This window comes from Oncorhynchus mykiss, chromosome 8 (assembly GCF_013265735.2).
Source record: "Oncorhynchus mykiss isolate Arlee chromosome 8, USDA_OmykA_1.1, whole genome shotgun sequence".
Taxonomy (NCBI): Eukaryota; Metazoa; Chordata; class Actinopteri; order Salmoniformes; family Salmonidae; genus Oncorhynchus; species Oncorhynchus mykiss.
Genome location: NC_048572.1, coordinates 38,393,471 through 38,406,332, shown reverse-complemented (window position 1 = coordinate 38,406,332; position 12,862 = coordinate 38,393,471).

Genomic DNA, 12,862 nt, shown 5'->3' with positions numbered 1-12,862 from the left:
TGAGTGCCCCAGAACTGATGCTACAGGCGAAACCAAGATGAAACTTCAAACAGGAAGTGAGCAAAATTTTTGAGGCGCTGTTTTCCATTGTCTCCTTATATGGCTGTGAATGCGCAAGGAATGAGCCTACACTTTCTGTCGTTTCCCCAAGGTGTTTGAAGCAATGTGACGTATTTGTAGGCATATCATTGGAAGATTGACCATAAGAGACTACATTTACCAGGTGTTCGAAATTGGTGCGCAATCTCCAGCTGCAAGCATTCTTCCATGTGATTCAGACGTGAAACCAGACTTCCACGAACGATATATCATCGAAGAGATATGTGAAAAACACCTTGAGGATTGATTCTAAACAACGTTTGCCATGTTTCAGTCGATATTATGGAGTTAATTTGGAAAAAAGTTCGGCGTTTTGATGACTGAATTTTATTTTATTTTTTTTTCGGTTTTGATTTCTCCTTCACAAAGAATATTTTTGGAAAAACTGAACGTTTGCTATCTAACTGAGAGTCTCCTCATTGAGAACATCCAAAGTTCTTCAAAGGTAAATGATTTTATTTGAATGCTTTTCTTGTTTTTGTGAAAATGTTGCCCGCTGAATGCTACGCTAAATGCTACGCTAGCTATCAATACTGTTACACAAATGCTTGTTTTGCTATGGTTGAAAAGCATATTTTGAAAATCTGAGATGACAGCGTTGTTAACAAAAGGCTAAGATTGAGAGCTAGCATATTTATTTCATTTCATTTGCGATTTTCATGAATAGTTAACGTTGCGTTATGGTAATGAGCTTGAGGCTGTATTCACGATCCCGGATCCGGGATGGCTAGTATCAAGAGGTTTTAACCTTGCCTGGCACCTGAAGACTTGAGCTCCCCTAGTCAGTCCCACGATGATAACTGAGGTTCTGAGTCTTAGACATTTACATTCAGCCTGTGCACATTGTCCCTGTAATACCTTTATAGCGGTACAGTGTGAAATATGTTGACCCAGAGTTAAAGTCTTAAAACGAATCTAGGCTCATGTGGATGAAGCCTCTTCTAACCACAAGATTATTAAAGACCAGTGACTGGTGACTAACTGGACAGATACAGACAAACAGCTGACGGCCTGAGGGGCCTGATTCACAGTCGATGCTTTTGCAGACTCTGCCATTCAGATTTGCCACATAGGTGTGTTCAGTATGGAGTAAAAAATACATAGCTGACTAAAGTATAGATCTGGGGAGCCACCATCATGCATCTTCATTATAACCATGCTGCTTACAATTTTCAAGTCATTTTAAGATCGGTGAGACATAGTTATTGTGGGCAGGGCTGTTTAGGTATAACGCCATTACAGTAATGAATGGAAGGAAAGAGTGAATTAGATTAACACTGTGCTGGAGCCTAGGATGGGTCAAAGTCACAGCAGTGGGAAATGGTATCTGGTACCACAGGAACCTACAGAGAATAAGATCCAACAAGACGTGACTTGTTGATTGCAGATCTCATTCAGATCGAATAGGAACACAACAACAATATCTGCTTGTTTTTATCCAATTTAAATGTAATTATTTGCTTGTGGGAATTTTATAAAACAAAACATCAACAATATCCAAGGTCTGAGGAATCATTTATTTAATTGACCCTAATAAATCTGATTAGAATTAAAGACAAAACAAATATTGATGAGATTGTGTAGCTTTGAGAGAAGGAGTGGGAATTCTCTCCATGGCTGAGGAGACTGTTTTGCAAGCTTGTTCTATAATAGCATTTTGTGGTGGAGAGAAAATCAAGATGATTATGTCCCTGTCTGCTTTGGAGGGCAAGGGTTGACTGTTATTTTTAGTTTTTGGAGGTGCAATTATATTACCTACCTTAGAGACTGGATTGCTCACGTGCATGCGCTGGTGTGTGTAGGTCAATGGAGCCATTGCTTGTCTGTTTGATTAGCGGTGGTATCATGTAGCTGTCCTCAGATGTCTGGCTAGGCATGGTTTACAACCCGAGCTAAGGACTGTCAACAAGCACAAGACATACTGCAATCCATAGGTTGTTTTAACTTTTGTCTCCTGAAAAAATGTGACAGACACCTCATCTTTTGAGATTAAACATTTAGATTAGAATCAGAATCACTTTCATTTGTCATGTACATTTACATGTACGTGGAATTTAACCTGATGAAATGGTGCTGACCAAAGTAAACAGAACATATATGGGACAATAAAAACTGTAATATCTTATGTTTCACCGTGACATGACTGAACGATGACACGGATAATATACAGTTGGCTGGGTGTTCCGTGCATCGGCAGGACAGAACAACTGCGTCCAAGGGGTGGGGGTGTGTCTATTTGTCAATATCTAATATTAAGGTATTGAGGTATTGCTCGTCTAAGGTAGAGTACCTCATGATAAGCTGTAGACCACACTATCTACCAAGAGAGTGTGTCTATATTCTTCGTAGCGATCTATTTACCATCACAAACCGATGTTGGCACTAACACCGCACTCAACGAGCTATATAAGGCCATAAGCGAACAAGAAAATGCTCATCCAGATTTGGCGCTCCTAGTGGCCGTGGACTTAATGCAGGCAAACTTAAATCCATTTTTACCTAATTTCTACCAGCACGTCACATGCAACCAGAGCAACAAAAAAGACTCACCTTTATTCCACACACAAGCTCTCCCTCACCCTCCATTTAGCAAATCTGACCATAATTCTATCCTCCTGATTCCTGCTTACAAGCAAAAACTAAGCAGGAAGTACCAGTGACTCGCTCAATACGGAAGTGGTCAGATGAAACAGTTGCTACGCTACAGGATTGTTTTGTTAGCACAGACTGGAATATATTCTGGATTTCATCCAATGGCATTGAGGAGTATACCACCTTAATCATTGGCTTCATCAATAAGTGCATTGACGAAGTCGTTCCCACGGTGACTGTACGTACATATCCCAACCAGAAGCCATGGATTACAGGCAACATCTGCTCCGAGCTAAAGGCTAGAGCTGCCGCTTTCAAGGAGCGGGACACTAATCCGGATGCTTATAAGAAATCCTGCTATGCCCTCAGACAAACAATCAAACAGGCATAGCGTCAACACAGGACTAAGATTGAATCCTACTACACCGGCTCTGATGCTCGTCGGATGTGGCAGGGCTTACAAACTATTACGAACTACAAAGAGAAACCCAGCCGCGAGCTGCCCAGTGACACGAGCCTACCAGATTGGCTAAATGCTTTTTATGTTTTTCATCCCTTTGAGGCAAGCAACACTGACACATGCATGAGAGAACCAGCTGTTCTGGACGACTGTGAGATTACCCTCTCCATAGGCCGATGTAAGCAAGACCTTTAACTACGTCAACGTTCACAAGCTGCGGGAAGCAAATGGATTACCAGGATGTGTACTCACAGTATGCGTGGACCAGCTGGCAAGTGTCTTCACTGACATTTTCAACCTTTCCCTGACCGAGTCTGTAATTCCCTACATGTTTCAAGCAGACCACCATAGTCCCTGTGCCCAAGAAAGTGGAGGTAACCTCCCCATGTGATAAGGGTAGGCAACAACACATCTGGCACACTGATCCTCAACATGGGGGTGCGTGATTAGTCCCCTCCTGTACTCCCTGCTCACCCACGACTGTGTGGCCAAGCACGACTTCAACATCATTAATTTTGCTGATGACACAACGGTGGTAGGCCTGATCTCCGACAAAGATGAGACAGCCTACAGGGAGATGTCAGAGACCTGGCAGTTTGGTGCCAGGACAACAACCTCTCCCTCAACATGAGCAAGACAAAGAAGATGCTCATGGACAACAGAAAAAGGATTGCTGAACACACCCCCATTCACATCGACGGGGCTGTAGTGGAGCGGGTCGTGAGTTTCAAGTTTCTTGGTGTCCACATCACCAACAAACTATCATGGTCCAGGCACACCAAGAAAGTCGTGAAGAGGACTTTGGCATGGGACCCCAGATCCTCAAAAAGTTATTCAGCTGCACCAACAAGAGCATCCTGACCCTTTGCATCACTGCCTGGTATGGCAACTGCTCAGCATCCGAACATAAGACGCTACAGAGGGTAGTTCGTATGGCCCACTGCATCACTGGGGCCAAGCGTCCTGCCATCCAGGACCTACATACTAGGCGGTGTCAGAGGAATGCCATCACCAAGTCATAGACTGTTCTCTCTGCTACCACAAGGCAAGCAGTACCGGAGCTCCAAGTCCGGTTTCAAAAGGCTCCTTAACAGCTTCTACACCCAAGCCATAAGACCGCTGAACCCCCCCCCCCCCCCCCCCCCATTGTTTTTACACTGCTGCTACTCGCTGTTTGTTGTCTATGTATAGTCACCTCAAAAATTACCTGGACTAACCTTTACCCCTGCACATTGACTTTATTTGATTTCTTTACTTTAGTTTATTTCGGAAATATTTTCTTAACTCTATTTCTTGAACTGCATTGTTGATTAATTAAGGGCTTAGAAGTAACCATTTTACTGCAAGTTCTGACCCTGTGGTTTTCGGCGCATGTGACAAATAAAGTTTGATTTGACTTGAACCTGATCGAACGTCTTTGGAGAGACCTGAAAATAGCATTCAATGCATTTTAGAATAAGCCTGTAACATAACAAAATGTGGAAAAAGTAAAGGGGTCTGAATACTTTCCGAAGGCTGCAGACCACGAAGACACTTCTCTTATAAATGCCTACAGACAGCTGTCAGCAGGGTTTTCCATGGTACCGTTACGCCCTCACTCTAGTCTTCTCATAAGACTAGTGAATAGCCTTCTCCTATAAGACTATGGATACCATTTTATGCGTTACTTGAATTAATTTTATTGGTTTTATCATTTATTTTTTATACCAATTAATTTAGTTGACTTCCTGAAATTGAGAAGACATGTCCCTCAATTGTTCACGGATGATGTGTCTCCTCCTGGGCAGCTCACAGTGAGTGTCTGGTCTGCGTGGGTCCTCGTCCTCTCTTTGGGTCCTCGTCCTCTTTTTTTTATTTTGCCGCATAAAACACATTTAAACACTTCAGTTTTTTCCGATCCTGAGTATCATCTGATCCGACTATCAACTGTGAATTTACGGATACGATCGCGAGCATGGCCATGTCAGCACATGTTTACAAATCTTGTTTACATGACACATCTAAAATCAGGCTCCCTGATGAGATTTTGATAAACGCACAAAATCACCAATCAAAATAAATGTTCTACCATGTTCTTTTGGGGAAGCCTATTTGATTCTGAGTTCGGACATATAAAATGTGTATGTGAAAACTATTTCTAAGATGCATAGACCTACTTTCAGTTTTTCTGAACTTCACTCACACATAGCATAGAGAAAGGCTTGCGCTGCTGGCGCAGTCACAAGCCCAGATCAAATACACTGCTGCAGTTAATGTAGCCTAAGTCAGCTGACGTAGGCCTGCAAACCACGACAAAACTGAAGCAAATTGTATAATCTGCTGGGTTGATATCCAAGATTTTAATTTAGTACAGTCTGCAAAGGCCCTTAGCATCACTAACATTGATATGACAGGCTTACCTCTATTGTGCCTTGCTGTGCCTCTAAATCTTTGTAAAAAAAAAAAAAAAATCATTTTCTGGTTCCTACTGCTGAAATAAAGATGTTATTGGACTCCATTGAACAACAAGGCAGACCGGTCTTTTATATTTCCCTCCAGTAGTTTCTAATAATATTCACATATTTGTACCATACACTACTGTCATACAGTCTGCTACATGAGTTTGAAACACTGTTCACTACATTAGACAAACTAACATAGGGGATGGAATCATCCCATATTAGAGTACACTCCATTAGGACCCATTAACTGCCATTAGTCCGCCATGTGTGTGTTGCACCTGGAACTGAGGCTGGTCTGTGGGTATTCTTCCATCAGCACAGTTTGTCCCGCTCATTGTTGGCCATGAGCGCATTGTGGAGCTCATTATGCACAGTCTTCACACTGGGAGAGAGGAGAGAGGGAGAAAAGGGGGAAAGAGAAGGATAGAAATGGGAGGGAGAAAGGGGAAATGAGAGATCAGGGCATGACAGAAAGTATCCGTGAGAGATGTGATAAAGAAAAACCACCCAATCTCTACACACCCTCCTCGTAACAGTCTGACTGCAGGTGTAGCCATCCTCTCATTGTTGATTATGTTCATTGTGGATCATTGCTGATCCTCTTCCTCTCCTCCTCCTGGGATTGGTCAAAGATAGAATCCATCTCCTCCATGTAGCGGGTTACCTCCTCCAGACCCTTCTCAAAGCAGGGATCGCATCTAGGGGTGTTACATTTGCGGGAGATATACACATTGTTACACACACCCACTTACATATGCAGTATATAGGCAAGTTTCCAGTAGAACATCTTGTAATTACAATATTGAGCAAAGGGTAACTGTAAAAAAAAAAAGTATTCTGTACTTTGATAGGGGTTGTAATGTATTTTTCAAATGTGTTGGTGGATTACAGGTGGATATCTTTGATGTAGACTGTTTTTTTTTTTTTTTTTTACATCACATCAGGTATGACTGCCAGAAACAAATAAAGCTTTGTAAATTATAAGTATTTAAATGGACTAGATGGTTTCAAATAATAACATTAATTAGCTAGTTATTCTACTCATCAAGGCCTTTTAAAATAGGAAGTCAACTGCTGTTTACAGCTAGTATTAGACATCTAGCTAGGAATCGTAGCTAGGTAAGACCTGAATGTATCTCTGGTTAATAACATTAACTAGATAGCTAGATCAAGACAATGCATAGCCAGATTATTTGTATTTCTGGAATAGTCATAAATAGCTAGCTAAATAACTGGCTAGGTAGCTAACATTCAGGAGCTATCAATGTTCAAATGTTACTTAACCTAGCTAGATATCTAGCAAGTGTAGCTAGCTAACGTTAGCAAGCTGGGTGGCTAGCTAGTACCTATGTTCAACATCTAACGTTGTGATACACAAACAGAACAATGCATGGAATAATCTGCAGAAAAAGGCACATATAAGATCTTTTAACCAAGCTAACTAGCTAACCCCCATTGGTTTGTTTTAACTAAGGTTAACTAGCAAGCTGTTTGGGCTCCTTGTGGTCAATTTACAGTGTACAAATTGCTAAACAACCAACCTGTCTGCCGCAACATGACCAACAGAGCTAACAACCAGATTTTTGTCTGGACTATATTTTCTGGTGGAAGAATTTAATTGTTTGAAGCGATGTCTGCAATATGCAAAATTTGAATAGTTCACCGAACTTCGGTTTATGTGACAAATCAAGCAATGTATAGTGTAGGGAATCATCATTGTCATGTAAATCGCAGTGAAATTGTATTTTCAGCTGTTTGAAGATGGTGTACAAAAAAAGTTATTAACAGGAAGCATAGAAATTGCTCAAAGACCAACCACTTCTTAGATTTGCTTCAATGAGAATGACAGATCTATAACTCACATTTCTATTTGAATTTGGTCAGGTGGCCAAAAAAGTTACATGTTTCAGCTTTACTTTAATATGCTGGTAACTGTTTAATAAAATCAAGGCATGTGAAGCAGTCACATTTTCCTGTGACTATTCAGAAAATACATAATGTGGAAGTTATGTACTGTGGTAAATGTATTCCTTTCATGCAAATGTAGGCACTTTTAAATCATTATGTAATTGTAAGACCTTTTTACAGTTGATCTAGTGTCTGTAGCTTAAACTGTTAAAGAGCTGTAAACATTTTGAAAATCAACAACTTTAGGCTGCCATTGACAGTCATGTTGTTTTATGCGATTTCAAATAGTTAATGCACAGTAATAATGTATGGTGGCAGGATTTATGCTATTATCAGACCTTCTGGAAAAAAGACTTTCAGCATAAGCAGCTTGACTACTGCTTGAGTACTGTAGCTGTATTGATTTACTGTACTTCAACAACAGATGTAGTCACATTGAATGGCTTGATTAGGATTTAAACCTTCTCTCAAACAACTTAATACATACTCTTAGAACAGGGTTCCCCCTACCCTGCAAGCAGATACCCATAGACTTCCAGTCATTGCACTAATGCTAGTTAGCATTGGCTCACGAATCTACCTTTAACTTCCTTCATACTGGACACAGATACATAAAAATAGTATCCCTTAGATCATCTGACTCTGGGGAAGTAAACAAAGGGCCTCATTGTCAAAGTCCTGAAGTATTCATTTAAGGGGCGAAGCCGGGGGGGGGGGGGGGGGGGGGGGGGGGGGGGTGGTTCTACTATGCTAACATAGGGAATTGTTTTAAGATGGTCATACCAAGGATCATTTAGATTTTTTATTTTGAATTTTAGGACCCCTTTAGATATAATATATTTTTTTACAAAAATTATTTGATAAAACCTTTGTATTTATTAAGGATCCCCATTCTTTCTGGGGTCCAGCAACATAAAGGCAGTAATATACAATACCATGTTTTATTGGAATCACTTTTATAGATAACTTTGATACCTGGAAACAGAAGATACTCTACAGGAATGACGGCGTCCATCCAAATCAAGGCTGCGTTGAAACAATGACTCAAGACCAGCTCAGTTAATCGCTATCATTGTGACAACGAGTCGTCATAACGCTGCATCAAATGTACGTGATCCTAGGGGCATTAGCAGACACAATGGAAGTAACTTAAATTATGTCCCCCTAATTGCCCTGAATACCTCTGTTGATCCTACAGCTATTATATGCAGTAATCATGAGCCGTTGAACCAGAGTTATACTGTTAGCACTGCGGCGGTGTGCCATAGTAGGAAGATCACCGTGTGCAGCTCACCCTGCTCTATCAGCTCCAATATATAAATAATATGAGCACATCTACTTCTGATAAGCTTCCCAGTAAAGCATAACAAATAATCAAGCAACCCAGAAAGTGCTAAAAAATAGCCCATATTAACATATGTAGCCTAAGAAACAAGGTCCATGAAGTCAATAACTTGCTTGTAATAAATAACTTGCTTGTAACAGAACATTCATATTCTGACTATCTCTGAAATTCACTTAGACAATAACTTTGATGATACAGTAGTAGCAATACATGGTTATAACATCGAACCGAAAAGACAGAAATGCCAACAGGGGTGGTGTTGGGGTCTATATTCAGAGCCACACGATGTCGCCAGTGTTTGGAATATGGCTGAGTTGCACAAGAGTTGCTGAGTTGCATAAGACGTGATGAGGAGAGCTTTTTTCTTTTCATTCATGTATTCAATACAGATTGCCCCGTCTACAATTTGATCGATTATTAACGTTTAAAAATACCTAACGTAGTATTACAAAAGTATTTTGAAATATTTTGGCAAAGTTCATAGGCAACTTTTTGAAATATTTTGTAGTGAATTTGCGTTTTTCGAAGCTGTTTTTTTATGGATCAAACGGGATTTATAAATGGACATTTTCGATATATATGGACGGAATTAATCGTACAAAAGGACCAATTGTGATGTTCATGGTAGATATTGGAGTGCCAACAAAAGAAGCTCGTCAAAGGTAATGCATATTTTCTATTTTATTTCAGCGTTTTGTGTAGCGCCTGCTACGCTAGCTCCTTTGTTTACTGCTTGTGCAGATGGCTGCAGGCTATCAGATAATGGCTTCTTATGCTTTCGCCGAAAAACATTTTTTAAATCTGACATGTTGGCTGGATTCACAACGAGTGTAGCTTTAATTGAGTATCTTACATGTGTGATTTAATGAAAGTTAGCATTTTATAGCATTTTATTTGAATCTGGCGCTCTGCATTTCCCATGGAAATTGGCCAGTTGAGACGCTAGCGTCTCCCCTATCCTCATTAAGTAATATGGCTACAGGTTCACCTGCATCACAATGAAGCCCTTTCTTGTGGAGAGTTGCTATAGACCACCAAGTGCTAACAGTCAATCTGGATAATATTTGTGAAATGATAATGTATGTGATATCAACAGAGAGGTATATTTTCTGAGTGACCTTAATATTGATGGGCTTTCAATAATCTGCCAACTAAAAAAAAAGCTTCAAACTGTAACCAGGTTATCAGTCAATCTACCAGGGTATTTACAAACTTGGTGTTACTTGCTGAGGAGGCCTGTAATTCGCACATTCTGAAATTGTTACTGTATGCCGAGCTGCCAAACCCGCAATGAAAGCTGGTACTCAAACCCGTACAACGTAACCACATCTTGATGGACAAACACACACATATTTCCTCATATGGATATGTTGCGTAAGAGAGAAACTTCTCACACAGCCTGGTAACTTGCACAGGGTTCCCACGGGTCCTTGAAATCCTTGAAAGTTTGTGAATTTGAGAAGAAAAACAATCAGGGGTGGATAAGCTTTAATATTGTGGGAAGATTGTTGCTTCCATCAATGTAATTGTCTGTATTTCCAATCCCCCATATATTTTGGGGGTAAACATACATACATACATACATACATTCATACATATACACATACAGTTGAAGTCGGAAGTTCACATACACCTTAGCCAACTACATTTAAACTCAGTTTTTCACAATTCCTGACTTTTAATCCAAGTCAAAATTCCCTGTCTTAGGTCAGTTAGGATCACCACTTTATTTTAAGAATGTGAAATGTCAGAATAATAGTGGAGAGAATGATTAATTTCAGCTTTTATTTCTTTCGACACAATCCCAGTGAGTCAGAAGTTTACATACACTCAATTAGTATTTGGTAGCATTGCCTATAAATTGTTTAACTTCGGTCAAACGTTTCGGGTGGCCTTCCACGAGCTTCCCACAATAAATTGGGTGAATTTTGGCCCACGTTATCCTGACAAAGCTTGTGTAATTGAGTCAGGTTTGTAAGCATCCTTGCTCGCACACACTTTTTCAGTTCTGCTCACAAAATTTCTAAAGGATTGAGGTCAGGGCTTTGTGATGGCCACTCCAATACCTTGACTTTGTGGTCCTTAAGCCATTTTGCCACAACTTTGGAAGTACACTTTGGGTCATTGTCCACTTGGAAGACCCATTTGCCACCAAGCTTTAACTTCCTGACAGATGTCTTGAGATGTTGCTTCAATATATCCACATAATTTTCCATTCTTATGATTACAAGTATTTTGTGAAGTGCACCAGTCCCTCCTGCAGCAAAGCACCCCCACAACATGATGCTGCCACGCCCGTCCTTCACGGTTGGGATGGTGTTCTTCGGCTTGCAAGCCTCCCCCTTTTTCCTACAAACATAACGATGGTCATTACGGCCAAACAATTCTTTTTTTGTTTCATCAGACCAGAGGACATTTCTCCAAAAAGTACAATCTTTCTCCCCATGTGCAGTTGCAAACTGTAGCCTGGCTATTTTATGATGGTTTTGGAGCAGTGGCTTCTTCCTTGCTGAGCGGCCTTTCAGTTTATGTCAGTATACTTTTGTTATGTTTCCTCCAGCATCTTCACAGGGTCCTTTCCTGTTGTACTGGGATTGATTTGCACTTTTCGCATATAAGTACATTCATCTCTAGGAGACAGAACACGTCTCCTTCCTGAGCGGTGTGACGGCTGTGTGGTCCCATGGTGTTTATAATTGCGTACTATTGTTTGTACAGATGAACGTGGTACCTTCAGGCATTTGGAAATTGCTCCCAAGGATGAACAAGACTTGTGGAGGTCTAAAAAGAAAATTCTGAGGGCTTGGCTGATTTCTTTTGATTTTCCCATGATGTCAAGCAAAGAGGCACTGAGTTTGAAGGTAGAAGTTGAAATACATCCACAGGTACACCTCCAATTTACTCAAATTATGTAAATTAGCCTATCAGAAGCCTCTAAAGCCATGACATACTTTTCTGGAATTTTCCAAGCTGTTTAAAGGCAGTCAATTTAGTGTATGTAAACTTCTGACACACTGGAATTGTGAAATAATCTGTCTGTAAACAATTGTTGGAAAAATTACTTGTGTCATGCACAAAGTAGATGTCCTAACCGCCTTGCCAAAACTAGAGTTAGCTAACAAGAAATTTGTGGAGTGGTTGAAAAATTTGTTTTAATGACTCTAACCTATGTGTATGTAAACTTCCAACTTTAACTGTAGATAAAGCAGAAGTGCTGAACCTAACCATTCAGATCACAGTCTTACATGTATGTTTTCAAAAATGTTATGTTTTAGTGTTTGTCCTATAATTTTAATCAAGGAAAAAGCGCCAAAAATATAAGCTAAACACAGATATATACTGAACTAAAATATATGTAACATGTAATGTGTTGGTACAATGTTTCATTTGCTGAAATAAAAGATCCCAGAAATGTTTCATACACACAAAAAAGCTTTTTTTTCTCTATTTTTGTGCACATACTTATGATAATCCATCCACCTGACAGCTGTGGCATATCAAGAAGCTAATTAAACAGAATAATCATTACAAGTGCACCTGTGGGCAATAAAAGACCCCTCTAAAATGTGTAGTTTTTCACACAACACAATATCACAGATGTCTCAAGATTTGAGGGGGCATAGAATTGGCATGCTGACTGCAGGAATGTCCACCAGAGCTGTTGTCAGAAAATTAAATGTTAATTTATCTACCATAAGCCAATGTCATTTTAGAGAATTTGGCAGTACCTCCAACCGGCCTCACAACCGCAGACCATGTGTAAACACGGGACCTCCACATCCGACTTCTTCACCTGCGGGATAGTCTGAGGAGGAAGGGATGAGGTTGCTGGGGAGTATTTATATCTGTAATAAAGCCCTTTGACTGGGCCTGGCTCCCCAGTGGGTGGGCCTGTTTCCCAGGTGGGTGGGCCTCTCCCCAGTCATGTGAAATCCGTAAATTAGGGCCTGATACATTTATTTCAATTGAAGAAACCTATCCTATAGGATTTATCCCATTTTCTAAAGGAATTCTTGT